This window comes from Rattus norvegicus, chromosome 6 (assembly GCF_021556685.1).
Source record: "Rattus norvegicus strain SHRSP/BbbUtx chromosome 6, alternate assembly SHRSP_T2T, whole genome shotgun sequence".
Classification (NCBI taxonomy): domain Eukaryota; kingdom Metazoa; phylum Chordata; class Mammalia; order Rodentia; family Muridae; genus Rattus; species Rattus norvegicus.
In genome coordinates, this window is record NC_141539.1 from 85,249,250 (window position 1) to 85,260,397 (window position 11,148).

At 36.0% G+C, this 11,148-nt stretch overlaps 1 pseudogene; it reads right to left on the reverse strand.

Moving 5' to 3' along the window:
• Positions 1–333: 333 nt before the first annotated feature.
• On the reverse strand, positions 334–961 carry Sec13-ps3 (SEC13 homolog, nuclear pore and COPII coat complex component, pseudogene 3; annotated as a pseudogene).
• Between the last annotated feature and the right edge of the window lie 10,187 nt (positions 962–11,148).

Genomic DNA, 11,148 nt, shown 5'->3' on the forward strand with positions numbered 1-11,148 from the left:
CTCTTCCCTACCTCTGCTTTAAAAAGAGCCAGGTAGTCTGATATAAAGTAACTTTGAAACTGGATGTTTCTGGCATAAAATTGCAATGCTTCATCACAATTCCACAAAGAAAAAGAAAGGAGAGTAACTAATTGGAAAAACTTTCATAATCAATAATTTAGAATATAAGAATATAGTAATTTTTATTCAAACACCATGACTCCGGGAAGCACAATGTACTGCCTCACCATTAGCAGCCATCTGCTTACCTTTGAGGTTTCGTTCACTGTGTGATAAAAGTTTTTTCAGGATTTATGTCCTACATATACTCAAAAAAACAAAAATTTCGATCACCTACTCTTCCCTCCACAAGTTGATGAAGTTGTCACAGCCACCTGATGCAAATTTCTTGATATAATTGGGTTTCTGTCCCAATGGTTGATCTCTAAGTCTTCCAGGCACAACAGCTAAGGCCCAACTGACAGCATTACAGCCAATCGTGTGAGCATTGTTGATCTTCTTCACTTCCACTGGCCTTCCTCTGTATAGGTCAGCATTAAGATGGCCTCATCTGAACTCCCACAGGCCAGTATCAGGTCATAGTCATTGAGGGACAAGCAAACAGTTCACCGAAGAGTCATGTGCTGAGTGTTCATGGGTCTTCTCCCAAGTGCTGTTTTCCTCCTTCCAGATAATGACTTTCCAGTCATAGGGACAGCAAGCCAGGGTATTGCCATACATGTAGTATGCCCAGGCCACTTGCCACACTGGCCCCTCATGCCCTCTGTGGTCTGTGAGGAGGATCTGTCCTCCATTTCACACATCAAAAAATTTGACGGACCTATCCAAGGAGCAGTTTGCTAGGTAGGTACCGTAATGGCCCATCTGTGCATCATGAGAGGTATCTACAATGTTAATTACTGACACCATAGCTGCAGCAGTGGCAACTCACAGCCTCTGACGTGGCAGCTCAGAACGCTTCCCTTTAGAAAGTTAATAGGGGATTTTTTACAAATTACTAATTGTTTTTCTAACATCACAGAACTGAATTAAAGCTCTCTCAGTAATTGTGATTTATGTATTGACACAGAAATGCAATTAATGCAACGAACAGTAGGGAAGAACAAATTGTGAGGAGCCACCATGCACTCACTATGCCCCAACTAGTAGAGATTAACTTGGGAGTGATTCTGCTAAGAGAGAATGAATGAATATGTGCAGAAAACTGAATGCTGAGAAAAACTGTAGTTACTTAAAGAGGTACGTACCTTCATGGGCCACTGAAAGTGACAAAATCAACCATCACTCAAATTAGTCTGCTCATGCCGCAGAGAAGTGTCAACGTGTTTTTTTTATCTTTTGGACATTAATTCCTAAGTTTTTCTAGAAATATTTAAATTACTCAGAAAAGAAATATGTACATTGTCAGCTTGCATTAATGGCTTATTCAGAGCCTATCTGACTGTCTTACCATATGGAGGCAGTCTGATGATGATCCAAGTTTAATTGGAGGAGCCACTAATATTCAAAGTGGGAACAGGTGATTCTAACTGCTGAATGATCTATGGAAAACAGTGAACAAAAAAGACAAAACAACAATAATATAAATCAAAAGACAAAAGAAAATGAACAATCAAAGGGTAAGTGAAACAAGATCAAGCATTTGAATATATTTACTACTCGTCATTTCATTATGTCTCATGATATAAAATTTTAACTTTATATGCGTATCCTGATTGTCAACAAATGATTTTCACCTAAACAATTAACTTATTCTCTAATCCTTTTGAGGGAAATTACAAAAAAATATTATGCATTGAATGTAAGTAAGTAGTCACCATCAGAATACAGAAATTTAATTCTTTTTTTTGTGGCAACTGTAATATTTTTATTTTGTCAGTTCATGGTCAGCCAATGGCTCAAACCAAGCAAACACTTGACATTTATTATAATCTAGGTATGTTAGTGTTTGTTTTTTTACATATATTCCTTATAATAGATACAAATTGTGTATAGTAATCTTAGCACAATAATACTTCTCATATGCCTGGGCAGTCAAAGCACAGAAAGAAGAAATTTCTCATTAGTAAATGGCACAACTGGAATAGTAAACTCAAAACAGTAGACGTATTTATCTCATAACTTTTAGTCTTTACATTGCAAATTCCACTTCTTTATCATTACTGATGCAAGAAACAATGAGCAGCACAGATTTTGACATTCAACAGTATCCACTGCAAAAACAAAACAAAACAAAAAACCAAACACACAAATAAACAAACAAAAAACCCAGAAAACTTTACAACTCCTCAAAAAAAGATTACATGCAATTAAATAATTAAAACCTACACACATACACACAGAATTTCAATTCTATGTTGAAACAACAAAAAAATGATGACTTTTTAAAATACTATGGTGATTCAACTATGGCAAAGTTAGTGATGACTTCAAAATTCATTAGTATAAAAGTAGTTTCATGGGTGTCGTAGAAGAAAATAAAGCACTTGTCAGCATTGTCTTAGTTAGAGTTTCATTCCTGTGAAGAGACTCCATGACCATGGCATGTCTTATAAAGAAGAATATTTAATTGGAGGTGGCTTACAATTTCTATTATCATCATGGTAGGGAGCATGGCAACAGCAGTGTATAGGCAAACATGGTGCCGGAGGAACCAGGAGTTCTACATCATGATATGTGGGCATCAGCTTGCGCTCAATGCCCATTGTCACAGTAATATACTTCCTACAAAGATTATGCACCTATTCCAACAAAGTCACACCTCCTAATAGTGCTTCTCCCTACGGGACAAGTATTCAAACACATTAGTCTATGGGGATCATAACTATTTACCGCGCCACAACTATCAGCTTGTATTGCAAAATAAAAAATTTCTATATTAATTTCTCATTTAATTTCATATGACTTCAATCATTTAAGAAACAGGTACTGTGGTGAACATCAATGAACAAAATTTATATGCTTTTTGACATTTCTTGCTTCTAATATACATAACAATATTACAAAATTAGTAGAATCAAAAGTTATTTATTTTGTATTCATACATAGATACCTATCAAGTTACTGTAAGCATTCCTGTTCTTCCATTCTCCTAATTCAATAGTCCTACATTATCCTGCCCACCTTGAGACCTCATCTGTAGCATTTCCCTGATGCTGGAAATGTGCCTCCATTTGATGGCCATGAGAAACCACTTTTTCCCCTCAGATAACAAAGGAGAAGAGGTAATAGAATTCACGCACACACCAGATAAGAATGACAAAATAATACCATGTGGAATCTACATATTTTGAATTTTATCCTTCAACGTAGATTAGAGTTGGTATGCTATACAAAAATAAGTCAAATGCTTTATAAAATTAAATGAGATTGGGAGTCACATAACATCAGGTTCAGGAAACAATAAATCTGCCCTGTGATTGATTATAAGAAATAAGGAAAAATCAGTTTAATTGAGAAAGGATTTTCAACTTCTGTGATCATAGAGAGTAATACAGGGATTACTAGCAATAATTTATAGTATGCCTTATTGTAATGCATTGTAATGTTAAATATCACCAATTATATTTATCCAACATGTAACACTTGTGTGAACATTTAACGTACAAAGAAAGAAATAAACAGAAAAGCTAGTGTTGAAAATATCAACAATAAAACAATACTATTTAGACCCATTGCTGGAAAAAGTATGCTCAAAAAGATACATTAAATAACACTATACCTATATCAAAGTAGGATCCAAAAAATGTTTTAAAGATCCATAAAACAAAATAAAGTAGAGAAGATGAGCAATCAAAAGGTAAGTTCAACAAGATTTAACATTCAAATAAATACTCAGAGGAGAGATAATCTATGCATACCTATCTGGGTGAATAAGTCCTAGAATCAAAGCCACTGTGTTTGACAATGAGACTCTGCCCAGAAAAGAAAAATGGAGAGATAAAAGTGGGGTAAAAGAAGAGACAGACAAAAGATAGCTGTTAGACAGACAGATGATTTTTCTCTGAATGTAAAGGAAATACAGCACATGGATCATAACCTGATCGAAGGATTATGAAAAGTTCAGAAGACATTTTATATAGTTTCCCTTTACAAATAATAGTGATTTAATACATTCTAAGAAATCACATTGAGGCAAATCTGCAGCATTTCAGTCTCAGTACAGGCATGATGACACAGTCTGCAAACAGTCTGAGAAAAGAAAGTCGGCGGTACATATATAGGACTGAACTATGTCCTCCAGTGACAGGTGTCTCTTTCAGAAATTCATAATTCATGCTTGTTAGATGAGGTTAGGCAAGCATAATAGACATACAGTAAACACTACCTCAGACTTGATGCTTTAAAACTAAATATTTTATAGAGTTTTTGAAACCTAGTTTACATCTTCGAAAAAATATCTGTGCATCCTTTGGTAATATCTGAGTGAAGAATTTCATGAAGCTTGGATCTACTTTTTCTGTGATTTTCAAAGCTTTAAAGGTAAAAAAATCAAATGATATAAAGTAGATTTATCTTGAAGTCTGGTATTTTGAGTATTTAGGTAAAGTGATGAAAAGTGCTGACATTTTAAACTTTGAAAAGGACCCAAATGGTCTAGCCTTCCTTGAATTCTAGCTATGGGGATGTTAACAAAGAACCTTGATGGGACATGTACATGCATAAACACGCAAAGGTAAAGGTACCAAAAGATTTCCAAATGAATGTGCTATTATAACTGTTGGCATCTGAAACATGTTTCTAACGATGCCCACTGCACTTTCCATAAACCAGCACACAGTGAAAATTAAAAACTGAAACAAACAGCTGGAGCTACTATTTGACGAAGTTCCTGGTTTTTTCTCTTCTCTTGGAAGTGCAAAAGCATCAGAATGAAAAACAGTGAGGGTTGCTTTCTAAGTCTATTGTGATTCAGAGGCATAAAGGATCCATAGATAAGAAAGCCAATTCCTCTTTGACAAAACATGAATTATTATTTTTTGTTGAAAAGGCAAGAACATTTTGCACAACCTATAAATAGTACCTCTATTCTTTATATACTGTCAGCATTTTAAAGTCAGGAAAGTTATAGGCAGATTTATTTTCTAGGACATTTGCATTTTTGTGGTTCTAAGTAAAAAGTCTGCTAAGCAAAAGCAAGTTAAAAAAATTTAAAAGCCTTAACATTATCACAGATTTGGAGATTACAATCTCCCAACTGAATCACACATGAAGATTAGGAAATACAAAGGAAAACTACTTATTCACTACCAGAGAAACAATCAACCTCTTCTAAGTCCAAACCAGGGGAGTCATGTTTCTGTGCCCCCTTTTTTTCTGCAGGACACTGGGACTCTTTTGTTACATTGTTCCTCTCATGGTAACCATTATGTGACCAAATAATATGATAGTATATGTCCCCTTGAATTATAAGCCACAATAAAGGGACCCTACTACTTAATATTGTAATTGCCAAGGAATATTATCAGAGCAACAGAACAAATGCAGAAGACAGATTTAGGAGTACTTGTGTCTCTTGCAGAGGACTCAAGTTAGGTCCGAGCTCCCAAAATGGTCATCTCACAACCGTCTGTAACTCTACACCAGAGCTGCAATATCATATTCTTGCCTCCATGTGTTTCTGCACACGTGTGCATGCAAATATCCAGACACATGTGCACACTCATAAATACAATTAAAAAAATCTTAAAACAAATATTCAAGTTCTATGATTTGGTTGTGCCTCCATGGTATATATAAAGTATCTCTGAATATATGGTTCAATCTAGGCTACCAGATCCGGGGACCATGAGAAACATACAAGAATGTGACGTATTTGTAGATAATTAACCCTTTGCTTTACACAGGGATTTCTAATCAGCAAATCAGCAAGCAAACTAGCTCGTGTAAGGTGAATGTCAGACTTTGTAGCTTATGACATGTTCCACATGGCAGTCTTTTAGATCCTCTTTCTGCACTGATGAAGATTCAAATGAGGTTTTATCCTCAGATTAAAAGAACAAAGTTAGAACAAGGGAAAATATCAAGAATTTAATTTTTTAAACCATATTCCAAGAAAACCACAGGAAAAACACATATATGCCTACTTAGCCATTAATGAAGCACATAATCATAAAAATAATTGGAAATACATCTCCAAATTAAGAGTTAAAGATACTTCATTATGTAAAACAGAAGTATTGATAAGATTGGACCTGATAAAGCAGTCAGTTATACTTGTGTTTATAAAGGGAGGATATAAATGCGATTAAAATGGTAGGATTAGATATTCCAGGGATTAATGGGTAACAGAAAAGACCAAAACACTTTGAAACAACATGTCGCGAAGTACAGCCTAAAGAGATTTAGCTTAAAATGGTTGAATAAGCATATTTGTTAGAGACTTCGTGTTTCCAAATTAGCTATGATTTCACAATAGCTCTTTTCCTAGTAACATATTGAAATAGAGAAAAAAATGATGGCATATTCTCTTTAATATGAGTTAAGATTAGATTTTTATAAGATACAAATGAGAAAACAGAGGACAGTAACAGCACTAAGTAACTATAATTGAAAAAGTTGAGAAGCATTATCAGATGATTTTGAGGAGCTGAATACTGTGTGGGATATCTTCTCTAAGAGAGTAAGAATAGTAAGCAGACATGAGAGAATATTCCAGGGCTTTTTTTTTTTTTTTTTTTTTTTTATTAACTTGAGTATTTCTTATATACATTTCGAGTGTTATTCCCTTTCCCGGTTTCCGGGCAAACATCCCCCTCCCCCCTCCCCTTCCTTATGGGTGTTCCCCTCCCAACCCTCCCCCCATTGCCGCTCTCCAGGGCTTTTTTTAAAAATTATTTTATTTATTTACATTTCAAATGCTGTCCCCTTCCCAGTCCTGCTTTTGCACCCCCCCAACCCATTATCCCTCCCCATTGCCTCTAAGGGGGTGATCCCCACCTACCCACTTCTTTCTCACCCCTCTAACATCCCCCTTTGTTGTGGCAATGTCTCTACAGGAACAAGTGCCTGATGCCAGATGAGGCAATCCTCTGCTACATACATTGGTGGTTTAGTCCCTGGGAGCTCCTGCAGTAGGAGAAATGATGGAGTTTCAAGATATCCTTGATATATAAATCAGTGATATCAATGTAATAGGATCCAAAGGAACTAATTGACTAATTAAATTATGTAGTCTTTTTCATCTTTATTAACTTGAGTATTTCTTATGTACATTTCGAGTGTTATTCCCTTTCCCGGTATCCGGGCAAACATCCCCCTCCCCCCTCCCCTTCTTTATGGGTGTTCCCCTCCCCATCATCCCCCCATTGCCGCCCTCCCCCCATAGACTAGTTCACTGGGGGTTCAGTCTTAGCAGGACCAAGGGCTTCCCTTTCCACTGGTGCTCTTACTAGGATATTCATTACTACCTATGAGGTCAGAGTCCAGGGTCAGTCCATGTATAGTCTTTGGGTAGTGGCTTAGTCCCTGGAAGCTCTGGTTAGTTGGCATTGTTGTTCATATGGGGTCTTAAGCTCTTTCAGTCCTTTCTAAGATTCCTTCAAAGGGGTCCAGTTCTCAGTTCAGTGGTTTAATGATGGCCTTCGCTTATGAATTTGCTGTATTCTGGCTGTGTCTCTCAGGAGAGATCTACATCCGGTTCCTGTCAGCCTGCACTTCTTTGCTTCATCCATCTTATCTAGTTTGGTGGCTGTATAAGTATGGACTACATGTGGGGCAGGCTCTGAATGGGTGTTCCTTCTGCCTCTATTCTATACTTTGCCTCCCTATTCCCTCCCAAGGGTATTCTTGTTACCCTTTTAAACAAGGAGTGAAGCATTCGCATTTTGGTCATCCTTCTTGAGTTTCATGTAGTTTTAACACATTATGTAGCACTAATGATGATGACAGCCTAAAGATGTGAATGAAATGTAAAACCTTGTGCATCAGTTTACAATTGCAGTAATTCCCAGGAGTCATACCAGCTATGGCAACACTGTACTTATTGGTAGTACAGAGGGCCCACTTTTCAGAATAGGCAGTGAGGAAGATAACTAATGTGTGAGCTATGTCAACAGTTCATAATAACTGAATAGTTTGAGCTTCTACTTACTTTAAGATTGGACACTCAGAAGTCCTTCATTTTATTTTGCATTTAGGAAGATATTACAGAAATGTCATTTCTATTTTGAAATGATTTCTTCTTATCTAAGGATTTAGTATTTAACTAGCCTAAAAGTTAGTTATTAAAATCATAATTTAAATAAGATGGCCCTAACCTCAGGTTGAAGCCATTTCCTTCTATTTGAATAGACCTACTCTTTACACACATATGCCATGCTGGAGTTGCTCATATGATAAACTAGTCATATGAATATGTAATTTTATGTGTGTAGTCCCATATATGAACTGACATTATTCCTATGATATGAACTTAGAGAGCCAATATTTAATAAGTAGTGTTTATATATCTTGTTTTTTATAGGCAATCTCATTTTAAACCAGTCTCCTACATACATCGTTTTTCATGCTGTGAAGTGTCTTTCTTTGGACGATAAAGTATATTGTCACTGGATTTGTAAGGCCAGTGCTGTGAGCAAATAATCATTAACCTAAGAACTTCATGGGTGCTCAGTAAAGGTTTTGATAAGGTAGTTCCCAGGTAGAGTGCTTATCTAGCCTGGCTGGTGTTCTATCCAGAACCACCTCAACAAACTATGTACCATTAGCACATAAATTAACACTTAAATAAATAAAGGAACTTTTAAGTTTTTTAAGATACTTTTGATTGCACACTTCTGAAAGCCACATCACCTAGAATGGACAAGGTGGCAATGAGCAGCAATTATTAGCATCGTCAAAACTTGCTAAGATTATCATGAATGACATCAGAGAAAACTATTTCTGCATTTATTGGGACAGTATCTACCTCCCTGGTTACTTATTTTTCTTTTCTACTTTCTCTTCTGTTTCTTTTTAAATTCTATTTTAGTGACTTGTTATTTTTCATAATTCTTCATGATATCAGTGAAAGCCAAACTTAAGAGATCTTTATGGAGTGTCTCTGTTAAGTATAAAAATATTTCATTTATAGCTTTCAGTTCTTCTTATCTATTTCTTTTTGAAGAATTTGATCATGAATTATACATTCTTGCACGGCATGAAATATTCAACTCATCTTCTCTCATTCCAGGTCAGCCTACAAAACAAAGCAGTTTGAGCACAGAGAGCAAGTCTGTGAATAGCAACATCCCAGTGTGATTTGATAGTATTTTCCCTTAGCAGAAAGCATGGGGAAAAGAAATCCCATACAAGAGTTTCATACCCAGTGCAGTCCTTGTAAATCATCCAATTAACTGAAACTGAAACTTTATATTATGGTATGATTCTCTAATCACAGCAGTCAGTTCTGAGGAGATAGTTAAAAAAATAACAGTGCTGCGAAATGGAATTATCATCATGCAAAGCCACAATAAGCTATATTTTGAAGAATTGGCAAGACAGGTTTTGAGTTGTAAGAACAATATCCATCATTAATTGGTAATTGCACACTTATTCTGTTCAGTTTAATTCCTTATGATTAAAAACACCTAAAAAAAACCACCTCATTTACAAATCTAAATATAGATAGAAAGTGTTTTGTCTTCTCCATTAGTGGAGAGATCCAGAGCTCTACTGAGAAGGGTAGATGATCAGATACCTAAGAGTTTGGTTTTTAACTGGAAAAGAGGGAATAATGAATTTTATTATTTATTTGATGCTGCTATTACAAAGTAGTCTTGGCAAGTCTGAAGCTCAGTATGTAGACCAGGCTGACTTTAAACTCACAGAGACATGTTTATCTTCGCATCCTGAGTTCTTGGAAAGATGTGTGCCCAATATTTTGGGTCCTTTATTCATTCAACTTGCTCCTCGGTCAGGTATTATCAGCTAATCTCTTTTGAAATCCACAGAAACAGAGACCTTTTTTTTTTTGTATTTTAGCCAAATATAGGCTATCACCTTGTATTCACCAATAAAGTGTATCTTCCTATTAGATTTAGAAAAATTAAGAGAAATCAATGGACCTTGTTTTCCTTATAGAGGCCCAAAAGCATATATGTCAGAGGACTGGCAGGTCTTTGTTCAGTCAGAGAAGATGTACATAACCCTCAAGAGACTGGAAGCCCAAGGGAGTTTAGAGATTTGGTGGGGTGGGTTTGGGGAGGATATCCGTGTGGAAACAGAAGGGACAGGGAGGAGATATGGGATGTGAAACAGTCAGAGGGTGGATGGGGAGGGGAATAAAATCTGGAGTGTAAAATAATAATAATAACAATAACAACAACAATAATAGTAATAATAATAAAGATTAAAAAAGAGAAGTCAATGGAAACAAACACTGTAAAGGGCAAACTTAGTTAATCGTGGTGTTGGGATTTTACTCTGTGGCATGTTTTCAGATTCATTCTTCAGTAAGTGTCTAATTCCCTCATTCCTAGGACCTGGTAGAAGCACCAATGCCAGCCCTTCTAAGGCAACAAGCATAACCAATGAAGTAAGTGCTAATTACTACTTAGATTTCAACCCTGTTAGCTTAGAAGATTCACATTGTTTCATAAAAAGTTATTGAAACTAGATACCTGGACGTCTCAGACAATCTACACTTTAATCATGATTAGCTATTTAGTGCTTCACAGAGATATTATCTACTGTAATACAATTTAGTTATGCATGTATTTGTAGGCATCTCTTATATTCTGATAAGCAGATCATCTTGAGTTGATTGACTAACTTTATTTCTCATTTCTGTTTTTTTTCTCATTTCTTGTACTTTGACTTGATTGATTTCTTCTGAAAAAATAATTACAAAAAAACTGTTTTAAATCTACTGATTCTGTATAATGCTGTGGCTCTACCAGGGAAAGGCCATCCGTGCTTGTGACATGCGATTAATGTAAGTGTAAATGACTTCAGCACAGCACGGAACAAGCGATGTTAGAGCTGGGTTCACCTCGGAGTCCAGGTTCACCTACGCTGTTATTGACTGTAGGAACCTAAAAAAAAAAAAATTCCTTCTAAAAAAATTATAAGCTTTCTTAACTTCAAGCCACTCGCTGTACTTCTTCGTCTGGCACACATGTGCTGACATAAACTTTGTGAGCACAGCAGATGACTTAGTTGCCCTTA